This window comes from Lolium perenne, chromosome 7 (assembly GCF_019359855.2).
Source record: "Lolium perenne isolate Kyuss_39 chromosome 7, Kyuss_2.0, whole genome shotgun sequence".
NCBI classification, from domain to species: domain Eukaryota; kingdom Viridiplantae; phylum Streptophyta; class Magnoliopsida; order Poales; family Poaceae; genus Lolium; species Lolium perenne.
Window position 1 is genome coordinate 222,960,088 of NC_067250.2, and position 20,450 is coordinate 222,980,537.

A 20,450-nucleotide genomic window follows, 5' to 3' on the forward strand; every position below is an offset into this window, starting at 1 on the left:
GCGCATACTAGATGTGAGAAGCAAACCAATAGTGACCATGTTAATTGGGATCTATGACAAGAAAATGCTCAGGTTTGATGGTAAAAGCGAAGGAGGAGAAACTAGACGGTGGGAAATCACTCCCTTTAATGCAGAGTGGCTAGAAATGATAAAACAATATTCAAGACCCTGTGTGCCCAAAAGTGCAGTGGAGTGTGGCAAGTCAAGAGCACTGGTGATCATACCTATGAGGTTAACCTGGATAACAATAGTTGTTCTTGTAGGAAATGGGATTTGTCTGGGTTGCCTTGCAATCATGTTGTCAGCTACAAAGCAGGGAAGTTTCTAGAGGATTATGTCTCTGATTTTTTCAATAAAACCCCATGTACTTGAATAGCTATAGCCAGTGTTCTATCCCATGCCAAAACATCATGGCTGGAAAAAGATTGAAACTGAAGACATACTGCCCCTAGCCTGTAAAGATCACCTGAAAGGAAGAAGGTAAGAAAAAGAAGAAAAGTCAAGTTTTGCACCACCAAGGGCCAGGGAGACATCTAGGATGGCCACTGTGACCTGCATCAACTGCAAGTTGCAGAGCCACAAATATACTAGCTGACGAGGGTTGACCTCGGCAATGTTCATGAATGATGGGCTTCGGGTTTTAGGGAAAAGTGGAGCGTTGGTGGTTTCGTCGATTGGTCAGACAAACAAGGCTATTCGACAGATTGATTATGAGGCTATAGTGCCGTAAACTATAACAAACTAGGGTTTACAACAAAGATTTGATATCCTCCCGCTGGCTCCTCCTAGCCTTTATATAGGACGCTAGGTCTCAGAGTCCAGTTCGAGTCGGTTTATAATTGCCTAACTATGACAATGTCGGTTCCTTGTATAGGCCTTTCCTTGCCCGGCAAGCCTTGCTTTGCGGGCTCCTTCTTCTGGCGTCGTGGTCTTCTCCTGAATATACACCAGGGTTGCCTAAGTTGTTGGCCCAATTGGACATACCCATTGCAGTAGCCCTGAGATTCTATTCGTGTTGTAGACTCGAGTCGAATATCTACCATTACTTCTCTTTATAAGTGAACCTGAATATTCAAGTACCATTTAAACTTCTATATTATGTCATGGGGATTTTGGTAAACGTGCCTGGTGCTTCCGACGGATCGGGAACCAATTAATTCTCCTGGGCAAAAACTTCATAAACCTACTTCAAACTCAAGTCCCCGGACTCGAATTCGGAATACTGGCGTAATTCAATTCGGGCCACGGAGGACTTATCGAGTTCAAAGTTCCAGCTATGCATAACAGGTACCCAACGCGTCCGTCAAGTTTTTTCTTCATATTGTTGATATGGAAATGATCCAACAGAGTGCATCTTGTGTGAGTGCCACGCCGCACAGGAGGATCCTGGGGTCTTATCTTTATGCTCTTTACGAACATAACATTCAAACATTTTATCGCGGCGGACGCGGTCTAAGAATAAGATTTTTTTATACTGATTGCCTTGTTTGGCTGATGCATTGGCTAAAATTGTTGGGTTAACTATTGACCCAAAAAACATCGGGTGCGTCATTGACTCTCCCGATGGAAGTGATTGATGAGTCAGTATTTAAGGTGTTTAACGCCGTTCCTGGACTCGGAGATTTCTTTCTTCCTCTTCGACATGTCTTTATGGCATTTGGGTGCGCGACCAGCCCTCCCAATAGGATTAGCCCACAAGGCTATGTTTTAGTACTCGTAGCCAATCATAGGCTCCAAAAAAGCTTGTCTGCAACCAAATGTACCTGCAACTCCCATTAATAATAAAAGTACTGACGAGGCGGTTCCTCGGCAATGCCCACCATGAGGGGCTTGGGTTTTAGAGAAAGGCGACATACCCAGGTTCACGTCCCCGCGGTGGAGGATCGCTACGTCCTGCTAGCAATCCACTATATGAATATATGTGTATAGGGGGCTGCCATAGGTGGAGTTGTTGGATCTAGTCTAGTTCTAATCTGCGGGTTTCGATGTTTAGGCGTGTCGCCTCTATGATCTATGTTTCTGAATATGTGTCCTAAGAGGTGCCCCTGCCTGGCTTTATATATCAGCCAAGCTAGGGTTTACAAGAGTCCTAGTAGGATTCGTATTGGAGTCTTCTTTCCTTGTAGTCCAAGTTGATATTCCTTGCGGGTCCAGCTCGTCGAGTCCTTGTGCTGGTCCATCTTCATAATTTGCATCGGGTATGGCAATGTCGAGTACCCGAAGGGTTATGCCCACATCAGTAGCCCCCGAGTGTCTGACCGAAGTGAAGCTTCGGGCAGGGACTAAAGTTGCCATCGTCCGGATGTCTTGATCTTCTACTGAGTCTTGAATCTTGTGCTTGATGCAAAGTCGAAGTTTCTTTTTGTCGGGTGCGCAAAGCGCTCCCGATGGGAGTAGCCCCTGAGTCTATGGGCGGGTACTTGCAACCACGCATAGAATCAAGTTGTACTACTCGAAGATCTTGATGTTGATGTCTTCGGGTTTATTCTTCATTGTCGACGAGGCTTCCATTTTTTATCGGGTGCGCGACTAGCGCTCCCGATGGGAGTAGCCCCCGAGCCTGTAGATAAATATGAAATAGTTATGTATAGAGTGTAAAAAATGCTAAGTCAAATACCGTAGATGTCTCGGAGGAGTCGATGATTTAGATGATATCCTAGAGGAGCCGATGATTTGGATGATGTCCTAGAGGAGCCGATGATTTGGATGATGTCCCAGAGGAGCCGATGATTGGGGTGATATCTCAGAGGAGCCGATGATTTGGATGATGTCCCAGAGGAGCCGATGATTGGGGTGATATCTCAGAGGAGCCGATGATTGGGGTGACATCTCAGAGGAGCCGATAATTTAGGTGATATCCAGGAGGAGCCGATGATTTTTATCGGGTGCGCTTCCAGCGCTCCCGATGGGAGTAGCCCCCGAGTCTAGGCACGGATGCTTTGCAACCGTGAGTAGACTCAAGTCGAGCAACCCGATGTTATAGTTTTCTTCTGGTGCCGTTGATACATTGGTGCTTGTTTCAAGGGGCAACTCTTAATGCACCTTGAGCATCGTTGATGCCATTGTTTGTAAGTTTATCGGCAGCAAATTATTTGAGTGATCAGCTCGTGTTGCAGGTTTTCTAAACCTGTTGTATGTGCAACTTTGCTTTCAACCGATGCATGACTTGACAGCAGCTCCCGAATAGATCGGTGGCACTAGATCTGCCGATGACTCCGTCGCTCTTTGATACTTCTGTAGTTTAAAGTATCGAGCGTGGGTCGTTTTCGTACGTGTTTCATGATCCTTGCTATCTGCGTCACTCTTTGAGGCATCTATAGCAAAGGAAAAGAGCAAGGTCCCCGTTGATTTTGCATCATAGCACTCGTAATTTCAGAGGCTTTTTTAGAGTGCAATATCTGGGCGTATTTTCCATCGAACCTATGTTCGTTGTAATATACGAACAAAGTTCCTGACGATGTAGTCCGGGTGTCCCGAATTACTGCAATTCTTCAAAGAAACAAAACTTGAGTCTTCATATCTTCTTGAATTCCAGTGAACCGGCGCTCCCGTTGGGAGTAAGGAGTCTTCATATCTTCTTGAATTCCAGTGAACCGGCGCTCCCGTTGGGAGTAAGGAGTCTTCATATCTTCTTGAATTCCAGTGAACCGGTGCCCAGCGAACTGGCGCTCCCGATGGGAGTAATAGTCTTCATATCTTCTTGAATTCCAGTGAACCAGCGTCCAGCGAACCGGCGCTCCCGATGGGAGTAATAGTCTTCATATTTTCTTGGATTCCAGTGAACCGGCGCTCCCGATGGGAGTAATTTTCTTCATAATTTCTTGGATTCCAGCGAACCAGCGCCCAGCGAACCGGCGCTCCCAATGGGAATAGACATAATGGTTGAAGATCTTCCAGGAGCTCCGAGTAATTCCAGTGTCGGGAGTACATTAGATCATTTATATAAGATGATATCCATTGATAACCATAGATGATGAAGCCATCGACCCGGGAGTGCACCGGATCATTTATTATTGGCCATAGGAGATGAATCCATTAATAACCGTAGACGATGATATATCCAGAGCCGAAGAAGATAAGTCCATCGAGTAATCATAGATGATGAAGCCATTAACTCGGCTGTGACGAGGCCAATGTGGAAGCAGGTCGCATTGCGGACGCGGGCGAAGTAATCAATATTTGAGGTGACAGGCGCAGTCGAAATAATTGTGCCACCAAAGATAGTCCATGCGGCGGGCGCAGCCGAAATAGTTGCGCCACCAAAGATAATTCATGTGGCGGGCGCAGCCGAAATAGTTGTGCCACAAAAGATAATTCATGCGGCGGGCGCAGCCAAAATACTTGTGCCATCCAAGATAATCCATGCGGCGGGCGCAGCCGAAATAATTGCACCATCCAAGACAACCTATGCGTCGGGCGCATCCGAAATAATTGCGCCATCCAAGATAATCCATGCGGCGGGCGCATCCGAAATAATTGCGCCATCCAAGATAATCCATGCGGCGCCTAACTGACGTGGCCGATGAAGGGGACATAGTTGATATGGCCAATCCGTGATGGGCGAGCACCCGAATATATCGAGTCCATAATGTCGGGTCCAAGTCAGGTAAGCCCCGAGTGCAACCAGTGCGTGATGGCGGGCGTGGTCATCTAAGCAGCATAGTCGAAACTTTGTTTCAATCTGCAGTTATATTGTGGCGCCAAAAACCTGCGCGCAAATAATAGTACGAGGCGAAGAATATTTCATGAAATAAATTTTGCATAATTAGAAATATAGCACCTGGTCCTTGTTTTGTAAGGCGAATTTGCGACGGAGTTGGATTTTATTCGGATAGCGGCCGGGTCTCGCTAGTTCAGTATACTACTGGCTCGAGTAAAGTCCGCCTTGTTGTTGTCTTCATCATGTAAACTCGTGTGTAGAGGCTTTTAGTTTAGCTGGCTGCTGATTGATGCGTCTTCCTCGTGCATTGCTAGCACCCGATAGAAGATGTGAAGCTCTCTTTTTTCCTTCATGAGGCTTGTCTGTAACCTAAACTAGCAAGATCTGGCGTGCCGCGCGCCGAATGTGGCTTAGAATGAACGATGACCTTTTGTTAAAGTGTGTTGCATAGTTCTACCAGAGTTCTCGATGTCAGTTCCACAAATATTCAAATTGGTTGTGGGAGAAACCATCCATAGAGGAGATGTGGTTTATAAGGTGTAGATTAGCAGATATAGTTGTATCATATCAGAAATTTCGTTACACCATCAAACATAAATAAAATAGTACAATTCCATTTAACACAGTCAGTAATAACCAGAGCCTAAATACACACTGGACAATCCATTTTGATTATTTCTTATTGGTTCGATTTTCTTGCCTTCACCTATTATGTTAAGGAACAGTGCCACTGGTAAGGCTCAGATTTGCCGTAATTTGGGCAGACGGCATCTATCCAGTAGAGGAGAGGCTCTCCTTCCTTCTGCATGAGTTTATATTCATACCTTTCAAGTTATAATGAACATAAAAAACACAAGTCCCTGAAAACTGAGGAACAAAGTATAAAAACCAGGCCTTCCGTATGTACAAGTAAAAGACATTCAAATGAAATTTTTAAATAGTTTAAACACCATAGAACCACCAAGTTATATAAGAACATGTCCGTTAAAACCAACAACTCATGCAGACCAGGTAACACAAGCAGAAAACTGAAGTTTGCTTATTTGTAAGTGAACCTTCAACTGAAGTTTGTTTATTTGCCACATGGAACCCTTGCCTAAATGCACCAGAGGGATTGATGTAACACCCCAACTTTTGCAAACTTGTTTAGTTGTCCTTATTGCAAAAATTAGGGGGAACAAAAACTTTTTCTATAGACTAATTAATATGAATTGCCTTGATCTGTTTGTTATGATGAATTGCCTTGATCTGTTGGTAGATGTGTTGTCTTAATTTCCTGTTGAGTTTTGTCTTGAGCCACCTCTTAGAACAACACCTCTAGTGGTAAAACAAACAACTCACCTAATAAAACACATGTGTGTTCTAGGAAAAGTTGTTTTCCTTTTTACTACCTCAAACTCTTCCCCTGATGGCAACCTGAGTGTGCCTTCTTAATTTTTCTCCTTGTGGTACAACCTAGCTCAATCATCCTAAATTTAAAACTTGGGATCATCTTCCCCTAGCTACATCCCTCTCTTATACCCACTCATCCTTGTTGGTTTTGAGGCCATGTCGACCATCTGTGTTGACAGGCTTATAATGTCCAGACTTTGGCAATTGATCCTTAAGCACTCACAACTGTTATTGTTGACCTCAATGCATTAATCTCATCTGTGCAATACCATCTGTAACTTCCACGTCTTGCATGTCTCATTCTACTCTTGCAACTCTTATACTCCATTGATCTTGTACCCTATCCAATGTTTAACCTCAAGATCACTTTCTGCACTTTTGCCTCTTGTGTTTATTCAAGTTTAATCTTCCCAAAACCAAGAGTGGAATGATGGGTACATTTTGTAGTCACCATCTACCCTTGAGAACACTCCTCCCTAAATTAGTTTCCTCTCTCAAAAACCCTATTGTTTTTCCTTCTCTAGTTTTGATCACAAAACTACTTCTAGTTTTATTAAATCTTTTCAAGATAAGTCTTCAAGGAAAACAAGGAGCTGAAATGGGTTTTGTTTTCTCATCCCTTTTCTACCTAGTACTGATTTCTAAAACAATTATTTTCTATCTTGCCTTCTTTTTAACAAAAGGCTTGTTTATGGTACCTATACCATTTCTTGTTTGATTTAAATTTGAGAAAACTCTACTTCACTTGGGAAAGTAAGTAGAACATTTTGAACTCCTATGTTCCAACTAGTTCTCTCAACATTTTCAAATTCCATTCCACTTGAGTTCATTCCCAATTGTCCCTAGACAATTGAGGTGTTTCAAATACTTTATATTCTCTTCCATCATCACCTTGATCTCATAAATTGATGAGTTATGTCAATATATTCATCCTTGTGAGTATATGGATAGTTCACTCACCTTCTCTCTTAACCTTGCTCTATCATTGACTAAACCACCATCACCATCCCATCTACCTTGGCATGCTCATGCATTGTTGCATGCGGCCAACCCTAATCCTTCAATTTTGAATTCTATTAAAAACTTTTATTCATCAACTATACCTTGGGAACCATCTTCATCATAAGTTGGTCTCAACCAAAGTGGTGGAGATTATTCTCATGGCACATGTCACCTTCATACTCCTTTTTTATCTATATGTATCTACTCCTATTTTTTATCATTATCAAAGTCACTCATTGACATTATCTTCTCAACATCATGCCTTGAACTATTCACATGAATGTTGTGCATCTCTCTCACATTTCTCTCTTGCTCATGACAAGAAAGGAGCCGGCCATAACTTGAAATTCAGCCAGCCCCTCCTCTTCCTTTCCTTCTCTTGCAAGCCTTGCCTCCCAACTACCCCAACAAATAAATGGGCAGCCACCCACCTTAGCCAATCAAAATGGAGGCAGCCACCATCCTCCCTCTATATAAGAGCTTGGCTTGCCACCTCCACTCCCCTTGGCTCATTTCTTTCACACTCCACTCCCTCATACCTTCCTCCCCCTTCCTCCCCACGAGCTGCTGCTCCTCCTTAGCTCCATGGCCGGCCATGGCCATGGAAAGCCACCAAGATGGAGCTCCCCTCCTCCCTCAAGCTTCCCCTCACCATGAGAGCATCTCTCTCCCTCTCTTCTCCCCTAATCTTTGATGAGTCCAGCTCACTTTCTCCTTTCTCCTCTCACTAGATTGGATCTTGATGTAGGTGCATGTTGGTCCAAGCATGGAGAAGGTTGAGCTATCCTCAGATCTGAAGTTCTTGAGCAAAGTTCGTCCAAAACCTTGCAGTAATTTCTGTATCTTGCTGTTTCAGATTCTGGTACGAACTTGTAAAATCTGCCAAATCTTGTGTGCAGATCCAAATCGAGTGATTCAAAGTTCCACAGATAGATACTGGAAAGATCTACAACTTGGCATTGGTCTCATCCTCAAATTAGTTACGGATTTTGCATGGTAAATAAAGTTTTGCAAACATGCAGAATCACTGTTTGTTAGATTTCTCCCGTTTTACAAAACCTTTTTGAGCAAACTCAACTGTGGGTGAAAGCCATCTCCAGTACCTTCATTTTGGCATTGGTTTCACTTCAAATGACATCTTGAAATTGAAATGGTTCACAGATCAAGATCTGGTCAGATCTGACTTTGTCGAATTAAACCAGGAGCTTGGAAACTAATTTTTGAATGAAACCAATTGGGTAAGAACCACCTATTCAATACCTTTCAGATGCACCTGACCTCATATTTCTATGATTTGTGTATGATTTTTGATGAATTAAACTTGTTCTGTGTATTCTGCAGACATGGCTGTTAGCTTTTAAATCATCAAAAATCCATTTTTGAACCTAATTGTGTGATTCCAATTCTGTAGGATTGCTGAATGTTTTCTTAATCATCTCAAACAAGATTCAAACCTTTATCTGTTCTGCAACTCCATAGTTAAAGCAAATGGTGAAAACATGCAGTAAACTTGTAAATCCAATTGTGAGAGTTTCAGAAATAATTTGAACCCAAATCCAATTGTGTGTGAATCTCTGTTTAAATATCTTTCGAATTCCAGTGGCCTCATATTTTTAGGATTTTCTATGATTTATGGCTTACAGATCTTGTTTTCTATACAGTTAGATTCAAAGAAATTCCTAAAATTGTAGGTTTAATATTTTTGGGTGATTCCAATTGGGTTAGTCTTGTATTAGTTCTAGCTATATAGGAAAAATATTATTAGTCTCTGTTAATACATATTTGTTGCTGTTAGTAATGTTTATGTGTGACATGCATTGTTGAAGCAAAACTTTTCGGTTTATTTAAAACCCTTGACCAACTCTTTTTAGTAGAGATGGGCAACCTTTGTTTTATGTTTGCAAAACAAAACCTCTGCAATTTAACTTTAGCTCTTTTGTTTTGCTTAAGTCTTCAAATGGTGGGGCATATCATTTGCTTCCTATTCTTGTGTAGTGTTATGTAAGCTTTATAAAATAGGGAGAATGATTGCCCGCTTTTGCAAAAATGTTTCAAATTATAATGTGAATGTTTTTGATGCCAAACTAATGCACTTGTCATCTTTATGGTGTTATCTACCAGGGGATAATTGGTTTATACCATGGTGATAAACGAGAGAGGCAATTGCTAAGTTGTGATGCACTCATACCTTTACTAGGTAAATAAATGGGGTTTTCTAAATTAAAACTCTTAAAGTTGTTTTGTGGTATCTATAGGTCCTTAGTATGTTATACCTTGGCTGCATGATTAGTTGTTGATTTTTGAATGTTGTCTTGTTGTTGCAATGTGATTGATTGTGTTCCTTTTATATTTCACGGCGATAGATTCGAACATTATCGGGTTTGAAGGAGAGGAAGGATTTGAAGAATTTGAAGAAGTCCAGGGACAAATAAGCCAACCAAGGCAAGCCATCTTTTGATCTCTTGCTATTTATCCTTCTTGTTGTGTTCATTGTTCCATTATATACTTGGTTCCTTGTATCATGTGTGATGTTTGGTCCTCTACTCTATGCATACTTATTCCCAAGTATGTTGAACCCCTTGTTGATGTTAGGGCATGCTTACCCTAAGCATGTATGCCCCCTTGACCACTTATATTGTCACCTTCTTAGTGGTATAATGATTAACATCATGACCCTTGTTGAATCATCTTAGTTATGATGTCCCTATGCATGCTTATCCTAAGTATGTATGATCCCCTTGACACCTCAATTATCATATCCTTAGTGGTATGATGGCTAGCATCATGCCTTGATGTATCTTAGTTCATCCATAAAACTATAGGTTGGGAACCCCCTTGGAAAAATACCTTGTTGAAAAGAATTTTTTTAAAACCTTGGGTGAGTTGGATTTACCCAAGCGTGTGTTTACGAAAGGAAAGGATCTTGGCAAAGATGGTTGGAAAGAAAGTCTTGTTTTCGAAAACTTTGGCGCCTAAGTATTCACCCGTGACAATTAACCCGCGCAACCACAGCTACTCCAAAGTGGGCACGGAGCTTAGCTTGACGTTTGTTCTTCTTAGCATGAGGCACCGCACAACTATACAAGGGTACGGTTACCCCCGAGTCCGGGTTGTCATGGTTGGGACAATAGTATAACGGGAGGCCTTCGGGGCTGACCCGTCCGGAAGACACTATGGGTCTCCTGGCTTGGCGGTGGAGCCACGCTCAAAGGGAGGTGAGCTGCCACGGTGCCGGGGAGGTACATACTCCATAGGGTAGGACCTCTTGCTAAGTCGAATGGGCGAAAGGCTATGTTCGGGTATCCGTCGTGGCATATGTTGTTATGCGGGGATGATGCCCACACGATAGGTATCCGGATAGAGGTGGGGAAAGTGTGCAAACTCTGCAGAGTAAAATCTATTCGAATAGCCGCGTCCGCGGTCATGGACGGTTGGAATGGCTGTTGCTTAGCCTGATGAGTTTTTGGTTTACAAAAATTGTTTGGAAAATGAAAGAAAGGAACTTGTTTTCGAGTAGGAAGGGTACGGGAATGGTTCGGTTGACCATATGGAGATGGTCGGAAAGGAAACAAAATTGGGTTACCCCCTCCCTAGTGTTTTATGTTGTAGAACTCTTTTGAAGTATCTTCTTAAATAGAGATATAGAGATGTCTTAGATAAATTCTTGAAGTGTCCCCTTCAATCGAGAAGTTGGGATGCTATCTCCACCAAAAACATCTCTTCTCTTCTACATGCTATATCCACAAGAGAAACTATTCTTCCTCTCTTGTCTTCTTTAGTTAGAATTGGTATCACCTTCTTGATGGTTTGCGAGTACAATTCAAATGTACTCACGGCTTTGTCCCTGGCTATTTACTTGGCCAGACTTGGAGGAGTTCGACTAATGAAGAAGGATTTTGGATGACGTCTATGCGAGCTAGGAACGTCTTCCCAGTCAGTTGCCTGTAGGATTATGGCAGATGACTTGGGTACTGCGCTGCTGAAGTGATGATGCTACTCTGATGTTTAGTTAGGCCCTTCGAGGCTATTATGTAAGTATTGGTCATGTGACCATGTTGTAATTTTCTTATTCCTCTTTGTAATGGATGGTGTAATTTGATATCAGTTCAGTTATGTGTTCACGACACACTGATCATGGGATCGTGAACTGTATACATAACAGGGAATTTCGGACAGCTAGTCCGGGGTCCCCACAGAGCTGGTATCAGAGCCATCCTGACTGTAGGAGACCTTAGTTAGCATGGACGTTAGTTAGGAAACAAGTACTTGGGAAAAACTATTTACGAAACAAATTCTTTTTTTAGTCGGAAGTATAGCTTCTACTCCTCTTATTTATTCAAAGCTTCTAAATTCTTACCTCTCCGCTTTATAAAAAGGTTTGAAAATCCTTACTCTATTGTCTCTTCCACTTCAAACCTACATATTGGACGATGTCCCAAAACTCAGACCGGAGACTCGAACTCAAAGATGGATCAATCCCTCCGAAAGACTCAAGTACCTCCAACCGCAGCTAATGAAGATTGGATGCCGACTTAGCCGTGTTGATGTAGGGATGATAAAATTATATCCTTGGTTGTCACCAAAGTATGTCAAAGATCTGACCTTGTTCCTCCGTGGACTTGCACCTTTTTGCAGTTGCCTAGGATCAAGTCCTCAGTTTCTTGACTAGTAATTTTTAGGCCAGCCACGAGAAGATATCGACTTCGGGAGCACCTCAACAGCTACCTCTTCAAAGACCTCATGTTTCCGGGATGTCGAGACTAGAAGTTCTACACAGTTTTCTCCTCCGCCTCAACATCAATGACTCAACACCCGGCCCCTTCACCACCAAATGCTACAAGGATCCAAGTTGAAGTCGATGCCAGCAAGATGAAGACGTCGACATATGTGACCAGCCCCAAACCTATAGGATGGATAGGAAAAACTCAATCTCTTCGATTGAGCTACCCCCACGTGTTAGGTATCTCTAGATACTTAGAGTGCCTTGTTTGGTATGCTGATTGCTTGTAGTTCCCTAGTGTGCTGCCTTGAGTGGTTGTATCTGTTTGTTGTGTGCATGTATGTCTTGCTATTTAGACGTTCCCGTCCTTTTTAATTGTTTGAAATTTGTAAAACAGAAATTAAAAATGGAAATCTGCCAGTGTACTGTTTTGCTAATAAAAATAGTTTGGTAGCTCCGATTGATGTGATTCCAATTGCACTAGAACCAGTATGAAATTATCTTTCAGATGCCACTGACCTTGTATTTTTAGGATTTTTGTGCGATTTTTAATAGATAAAACTGGATCACTGTTTCTGGTTAGTATTTTGAGTCTCAAAATTTGAAAAATAAATATTTTTGAATGATTCCAATTGTGTTGATCTTGTTTTGTTACTGTGCATCTAGGAAAAATACCAGTAGCCTCTGTTAGTGGTATTTTGTCTCTGGTTATGGTTGCATGGGTGTCACATGCGATGATAGGATTAAAGTTTGCCTCGCCGATGTATTGCTAACTGCTAGTTAGTTGGGTAGATTACCGAAAGACTCTAACTCTAAACCCGTTAGCAGTTGTTTTTCGACCGTTAGGGAAACTAACTCAGACCCCTATCTACGCCGACTACTCTCAAGGTCATCTGAAGCATCTCTACTACGCCAACAAAGCAAAAGCCAATACCTTCAAGATCCGTTGAAGCATCTCCACTTCATCAAGAAAGCAGAAGCCCCTACCTTCAACAGTGACTGCACCTCTACGAGAAGACATACTAATTTGATCCAACCTTAGAGCATAACCGCACTGACCTCGAGGATATCTTCTTGAAACCACCCTCTAACACGCCGTCTAACAAGCTGAGAGGACATTAGCGTCAAAGACAAGCTACATCACATGGTTCATCAGGTCCTCCTCAAGTGAAGCTCATGAAGATACCTCAAGAACTCAAGACTAGGTGCAACTTACCCACTCACTTCCAACTGGTATAAGTCAACACCGACCCCCAAGCTGAAGATTGTCTTCGACGGCCTTTGTTGATGCTTCATATGGATACCAACCAGGCGCTTTATCAACTTACTAACTTACCTCGCATCCCTTGGTTTTGTAAACACCGTGTTTACCTATTTGAAGTCGTGGTCTACACGTCTCTCCCGAAGATTCTTCAACTGGATACAGAAGAATGTTGACTTCTTCAGAAGCTCCAGACAGAACCACAATGCAGAAGCTCTGAGTTTTTCCAAAAGCCCGATGAAAAATATTAAGGGTGGAAGACCGATGAAAAATACTAAAGGTTGGAGCTAACCCTAAAACTTAAAACTTTCTAAAACACCGTTGGAAACGTGGGACTACACTAACGCCTCTTGAGGCCATGGACTGCACAACGTCCTCTGAAGATGTTCGACTCAAGGCGAGAGATCAATGACTTCTCCAAAAAGCGCCCGACAAGACCCGTGGCCGAAGCTTAGAGTTTTCAAACCCCCTCCCCGATGAACAATTTTAAGGGTGGAAGACTTCGTCTTCCAGTAAACTTTTAAGCTAACTCTAAAAGGTTTTCAACCCTGCTCAACCACCGTTGGGTGCACTAACCATCCCATAGTCTTGAACCTCCTCTAGGACCGTCAAGAAAACTACGGATCTAACACTTTCATGGAGTAGTCAACCTCCTCATGAAGCTTGCTCTCGGCCAGAAGTTACCATGTCTCTCGGAAGCTGAAGTTGCAACCCTTTCAACAACGGCACATCTACAGAAGAATGGAGTCTAACTTTCGTTAAGTTTTACAACCCCTCTAGTTCTGCGCTCAGTAATCTCGGGACGAGATTATTTTAAGGGTGGAAGATCTGCAACACCCCAACTTTTGCAAACTTGTTTATTTGTCCTTATTGCAAAAATTAGGGGGAACAAAAACTTTTTCTATAGACTAATTAATATGAATTGCCTTGATCTGTTTGTTATGATGAATTGCCTTGATCTGTTGGTAGATGTGTTGTCTTAATTTCCTGTTGAGTTTTGTCTTGAGCCACCTCTTAGAACAACACCTCTAGTGGTAAAACAAACAACTCACCTAATAAAACACATGTGTGTCCTAGGAAAAGTTGTTTTCCTTTTTACTACCTCAAACTCTTCCCCTGATGGCAACCTGAGTGTGCCTTCTTAATTTTTCTCCTTGTGGTACAACCTAGCTCAATCATCCTAAATTTAAAACTTGGGATCATCTTCCCCTAGCTACATCCCTCTCTTATACCCACTCATCCTTGTTGGTTTTGAGGCCATGTCGACCATCTGTGTTGACAGGCTTATAATGTCCAGACTTTGGCAATTGATCCTTAAGCACTCACAACTGTTATTGTTGACCTCAATGCATTAATCTCATCTGTGCAATACCATATGTAACTTCCACGTCTTGCATGTCTCATTCTACTCTTGCAACTCTTATACTCCATTGATCTTGTACCCTATCCAATGTTTAACCTCAAGATCACTTTCTGCACTTTTGCCTCTTGTGTTTATTCAAGTTTAATCTTCCCAAAAACCAAGAGTGGAATGATGGGTACATTTTGTAGTCACCATCTACCCTTGAGAACACTCCTCCCTAAATTAGTTTCCTCTCTCAAAAACCCTATTGTTTTTCCTTCTCTAGTTTTGATCACAAAACTACTTCTAGTTTTATTAAATCTTTTCAAGATAAGTCTTCAAGGAAAACAAGGAGCTGAAATGGGTTTTGTTTCTCATCCCATTTCTACCTAGTACTGATTTCTAAAACAATTATTTTCTATCTTGCCTTCTTTTTAACAAAAGGCTTGTTTATGGTACCTATACCATTTCTTGTTTGCTTTAAATTTGAGAAAACTCTACTTCACTTGGGAAAGTAAGTAGAACATTTTGAACTCCTATGTTCCAACTAGTTCTCTCAACATTTTCAAATTCCATTCCACTTGAGTTCATTCCCAATTGTCCCTAGACAATTGAGGTGTTTCAAATACTTTATATTCTCTTCCATCATCACCTTGATCTCATAAATTGATGAGTTATGTCAATATATTCATCCTTGTGAGTATATGGATACTTCACTCACCTTCTCTCTTAACCTTGCTCTATCATTGACTAAACCACCATCACCATCCCATCTACCTTGGCATGCTCATGTATTGTTGCATGCGGCCAACCCTAATCCTTCAATTTTGAATTCTATTAAAAACTTTTATTCATCAACTATACCTTGGGAACCATCTTCATCATAAGTTGGTCTCAACCAAAGTGGTGGAGATTATTCTCATGGCACATGTCACCTTCATACTCCTTTTTTATCTATATGTATCTACTCCTATTTTTTATCATTATCAAAGTCACTCATTGACATTATCTTCTCAACATCATGCCTTGAACTATTCACATGAATGTTGTGCATCTCTCTCACATTTCTCTCTTGCTCATGACAAGAAAGGAGCCGGCCATGACTTGAAATTCGGCCAGCCCCTCCTCTTCATTTCCTTCTCTTGCAAGCCTTGCCTCCCAACTACCCCAACAAATAAATGGGCAGCCACCCACCTTAGCCAATCAAAATGGAGGCAGCCACCATCCTCCCTCTATATAAGAGCTTGGCTTGCCACCTCCACTCCCCTTGGCTCATTTCTTTCACACTCCACTCCCTCATACCTTCCTCCCCCTTCCTCCCCACGAGCTGCTGCTCCTCCTTAGCTCCATGGCCAGCCATGGCCATGGAAAGCCACCAAGATGGAGCTCCCCTCCTCCCTCAAGCTTCCCCTCACCATGAGAGCATCTCTCTCCCTCTCTTCTCCCCTAATCTTTGATGAGTCCAGCTCACTTTATCCTTTCTCCTCTCACTAAATTGGATCTTGATGCAGGTGCATGTTGGTCCAAGCATGGAGAAGGTTGAGCTATCCTCAGATCTGAAGTTCTTGAGCAAAGTTCGTCCAAAACCTTGCAGTAATTTCTGTATCTTGCTGTTTCAGATTCTGGTACGAACTTGTAAAATCCGCCAAATCTTGTGTGCAGATCCAAATTGAGTGATTCAAAGTTCCACAGATAGGTACTGGAAAGATCTACAACTTGGCGTTGGTCTCATCCTCAAATTAGTTACGGATTTTGCATGGTAAATAAAGTTCTGCAAACATGCAGAATCACTGTTTGTTAGATTTCTCCCGTTTTACAAAACCTTTTTGAGCAAACTCAACTGTGGGTGAAAGCCATCTCCAGTACCTTCATTTTGGCATTGGTTTCACTTCAAATGACATCTTGAAATTGAAATGGTTCACAGATCAAGATCTGGTCAGATCTAACTTTGTCGAATTAAACCAGGAGCTTGGGAACGAATTTTTGAATGAAACCAATTGGGTAAGAATCACCTATTCAATACCTTTCAGATGCACCTGACCTCATATTTCTATGATTTGTGTATGATTTTTGATGAATTAAACTTGTTCTGTGTGTTCTGCAGACATGGCTGTTAGCTTTTAAATCATCAAAAATCCATTTTTGAACCTAATTGTGTGATTCCAATTCTGTAGGATTACTGAATGTTTTCTTAATCATCTCAAACAAGATTCAAACCTTTATCTGTTCTGCAACTCCATAGTTAAAGCAAATGGTGAAAACATGCAGTAAACTTGTAAATCCAATTGTGAGAGTTTCAGAAATAATTTGAACCCAAATCCAATTGTGTGTGAATCTCTGTTTAAATATCTTTCGAATTCCAGTGGCCTCATATTTTTAGGATTTTTCTACGATTTATGGCTTACAGATCTTGTTTTCTATACAGTCAGATTCAAAGAAATTCCTAAAATTGTAGGTTTAATATTTTTGGGTGATTCCAATTGGGTTAGTCTTGTATTAGTTCTGGCTATATAGGAAAAATATTATTAGTCTCTGTTAATACATATTTGTTGCTGTTAGTAATGTTTATGTGTGACATGCATTGTTGAAGCAAAACTTTTCGGTTTATTTAAAACCCTTGACCAACTCTTTTTAGTAGAGATGGGCAACCTTTGTTTTATGTTTGCAAAACAAAACCTCTGCAATTTAACTTTAGCTCTTTTGTTTTGCTTAAGTCTTCAAATGGTGGGGCATATCATTTGCTTCCTATTCTTGTGTAGTGTTATGTAAGCTTTATAAAATAGGGAGAATGATTGCCCGCTTTTGCAAAAATGTTTCAGATTATAATGTGAATGTTTTTGATGCCAAACTAATGCACTTGTCATCTTTATGGTGTTATCTACCAGGGGATAATTGGTTTATACCATGGTGATAAACGAGAGAGGCAATTGCTAAGTTGTGATGCACTCATACCTTTACTAGGTAAATAAATGGGGTTTTCTAAATTAAAACTCGTAAAGTTGTTTTGTGGTATCTATAGGTCCTTAGTATGTTATACCTTGGCTGCATGATTAGTTGTTGATTGTTGAATGTTGTCTTGTTGTTGCAATGTGATTGATTGTGTTCCTTTTATATTTCGCGGCGATAGATTCGAACATTATCGGGTTTGAAGGAGAGGAAGGATTTGAAGAATTTGAAGAAGTCCAGGGACAAATAAGCCAACCAAGGCAAGCCATCTTTTGATCTCTTGCTATTTATCCTTCTTGTTGTGTTCATTGTTCCATTATATACTTGGTTCCTTGTATCATGTGTGATGTTTGGTCCTCTACTCTATGCATACTTATTCCCAAGTATGTTGAACCCCTTGTTGATGTTAGGGCATGCTTACCCTAAGCATGTATGCCCCCTTGACCACTTATATTGTCACCTTCTTAGTGGTATAATGATTAACATCATGACCCTTGTTGAATCATCTTAGTTATGATGTCCCTATGCATGCTTATCCTAAGTATGTATGATCCCCTTGACACCTCAATTATCATATCCTTAGTGGTATGATGGCTAGCATCATGCCTTGATGTATCTTAGTTCATCCATAAAACTATAGGTTGGGAACCCCCTTGGAAAAATACCTTGTTGAAAAGAATTTTTTTAAAACCTTGGGTGAGTTGGATTTACCCAAGCGTGTGTTTACGAAAGGAAAGGATCTTGGCAAAGATGGTTGGAAAGAAAGTCTTGTTTTCGAAAACTTTGGCGCCTAAGTATTCACCCGTGACAATTAACCCGCGCAACCACAGCTACTCCAAAGTGGGCACGGAGCTTAGCTTGATGTTTGTTCTTCTTAGCATGAGGCACTGCACAACTATACAAGGGTACGGTTACCCCCCTCCGGGTTGTCATGGTTGGGACAATAGTATAACGGGAGGCCTTCGGGGCTGACCCGTCCGGAAGACACTATGGGTCTCCTGGCTTGGCGGTGGAGCCACGCTCAAAGGGTGGTGAGCTGCCACGGTGCCGGGGAGGTACATATTCCATATGGTAGTACCTCTTGCTAAGTCGAATGGGCGAAAGGCTATGTTCGGGTATCCGTCGTGGCATATGTTGTTATGCGGGGATGATGCCCACACGATAGGTATCCGGATAGAGGTGGGGAAAGTGTGCAAACTCTGCAGAGTAAAATCTATTCGAATAGCCGCGTCCGCGGTCATGGACGGTTGGAATGGCTGTTGCTTAGCCTGATGAGTTTTTGGTTTACAAATATTGTTTGGAAAATGAAAGAAAGGAACTTGTTTTCGGAGTACCGGAAGGGTACGGGAATGGTTCGGTTGACCATATGGAGATGGTCGGAAAGGAAACAAAATTGGGTTACCCCCTCCCTAGTGTTTTATGTTGTAGAACTCTTTTGAAGTATCTTCTTAAATAGAGATATAGAGATGTCTTAGATAAATTCTTGAAGTGTCCCCTTCAATCGAGAAGTTGGGATGCTATCTCCACCAAAAACATCTCTTCTCTTCTACATGCTATATCCACAAGAGAAACTATTCTTCCTCTCTTGTCTTCTTTAGTTAGAATTGGTATCACCTTCTTGATGGTTTGCGAGTACAATTCAAATGTACTCACGGCTTTGTCCCTGGCTATTTACTTGGCCAGACTTGGAGGAGTTCGACTAATGAAGAAGGATTTTGGACGACGTCTATGCGAGCTAGGAACGTCTTCCCAGTCAGTTGCCTGTAGGGTTATGGCAGATGACTTGGGTATCAATTTCTTGAAGTGATGATGCTACTCTGATGTTTAGTTAGGCCCTTCGAGGCTATTATGTAAGTATTGGTCATGTGACCATGTTGTAATTTTCTTATTCCTCTTTGTAATGGATGGTGTAATTTGATATCAGTTCGGTTATGTGTTCACGACACACTGATCATGGGATCGTGAACTGTATACATAACAGGGAATTTCGGACAGCTAGTCCGGGGTCCCCACAATTGACATGGAACCTGTAGTTCAAAACATGCACCGTGAGCCTCATATAATAAGCCTATATATCTAAATGCAAAAAATCCCACTCACATATAATTGTATAGCGAACTTGAGCATATAGGGAAGCCATAGGATTGTAATTTGGCAAGCATAAAGGTGAGAAAGAGTCAAGTTCCTGCATTAATTTGGACAAACCTTGTGTTTACACAATAATGGTGATATTCAGAGCGAGAGCGAATTCAAGATAAAGATACATACAAAAACTTGCTCCTTCGCATCAATACTAATACTAAATCTTGCCATTGATGTAACAGGCTTGGGCCTTTCTTGCATTTTAGCATTTGTGTCCTCTAGGTAACTATATATGTGTACGAACATGGAACTAACCTTGTATCTACAGAAATCCTTATTGTGTCAGGATGGGCAAGTAGACGCAGGCAATTTACATGGTTACATCCATCCCAAGAATGATGTATGGAGTCAAGCCTGAAATGGTGTTTGCACCCAAGAACGACTAATAGTCAAACACTCTGCATGCCAATTACATAGAACGCGATCAATTTGGAGTTTTTTTAGAAACACAGTACAAACACAAGCGCCCACATACACGCACATACACTCACCCCTTTCAACGCACACACGCACACCCTACCTTTATGAGCATGTCCGGAAGACTGAGCCGACGGACTGGATCTTGAAATTGACGAAGTCACCACATGCTCCTCGCTATCGATGGAAACGTCGCCTCCCACTGAATGAATATTTCACCTTTATGATAAACACAGATGTTCATACCTGAGGTTTGAACTCTGAGGTTTGAACTCTGGTGGGCTGGGAGGATTTTGCCTTACAAATGAAAATAAAATGGAAAGTGATTTGGAAGGACATTAACTTAGAGACAATTCATCGTGAACAAAAGGATGTAACCTCACAATTACACAAACGGTGAAATAAAGTTCAAGTCCAACTGGCCTGGTTTAGCTTTACAACTTAGCAAGTTATGGCCCCTTCCTAGCAGCATCCTCCGAGCTGTGGAAGTATTAGCAAGTAGTTCTCCAAATCTGCCAAATTTTTAAATAAATTTTTCCAAAGTCGTTCAAGCGAGTGAGCTGGCCCA

The 20,450-nt window shown here is 41.7% G+C and overlaps 2 long non-coding RNA genes across 2 annotated transcripts; both read left to right on the top strand.

Annotated features, from left to right (window-relative positions):
* The first annotated feature begins 7,510 nt into the window (after window positions 1-7,510).
* Window positions 7,511-9,931, top strand: LOC139829864 (uncharacterized). Its single transcript, XR_007859162.2, has 5 exons — window positions 7,511-7,865; window positions 7,954-8,050; window positions 8,216-8,292; window positions 9,176-9,251; window positions 9,418-9,931. It is a non-coding gene; the product is annotated as an uncharacterized lncRNA (long non-coding RNA).
* Window positions 9,932-15,473: 5,542 nt separating this feature from the next.
* Window positions 15,474-19,091, top strand: LOC127313665 (uncharacterized). Its single transcript, XR_007859164.2, has 6 exons — window positions 15,474-15,951; window positions 16,040-16,136; window positions 16,302-16,378; window positions 17,263-17,338; window positions 17,505-17,583; window positions 19,007-19,091. It is a non-coding gene; the product is annotated as an uncharacterized lncRNA (long non-coding RNA).
* Window positions 19,092-20,450: the final 1,359 nt, after the last annotated feature.